Below are 291 nucleotides of genomic sequence, written 5' to 3' on the forward strand. Positions count from 1 at the left end.
CCCCCCCGCCCCCCCGCACCCCTTCTCCTTCATCCCCCCGGGGAGCTACAGCCACGAACCGCTCACAAATCACAGATCATCACCTCCACAGCCCCGTTACAACAACGCCCCGTCCAAAGCAAGAGGCTTAGACAGCAGCAGAAGGCAGCTGGCCAAGGGAAGAAGCAGAGCTGCTCCCAGCAGAGGTCACGGGTGCCACCTCGCAGCCCCCCGGGCTGCAGGAGCGAGGTGCCCGGGGTGTCAGGAGGAGCCTGGGGTGGCAGCCGCAGCACTCACCTCGGACGTGGATAT

General features: G+C 66.0%; 1 protein-coding gene across 1 annotated transcript in view; it reads right to left on the minus strand.

Moving 5' to 3' along the window:
• Positions 1-291, minus strand: part of DHX30 (DEAH (Asp-Glu-Ala-His) box helicase 30) — a 16,332-nt gene that overhangs the window by 568 nt on the left and 15,473 nt on the right.

Source organism: Apaloderma vittatum, unplaced genomic scaffold, assembly GCF_000703405.1.
Source record: "Apaloderma vittatum isolate BGI_N311 unplaced genomic scaffold, ASM70340v1 scaffold24656, whole genome shotgun sequence".
Lineage (NCBI taxonomy): Eukaryota > Metazoa > Chordata > Aves > Trogoniformes > Trogonidae > Apaloderma > Apaloderma vittatum.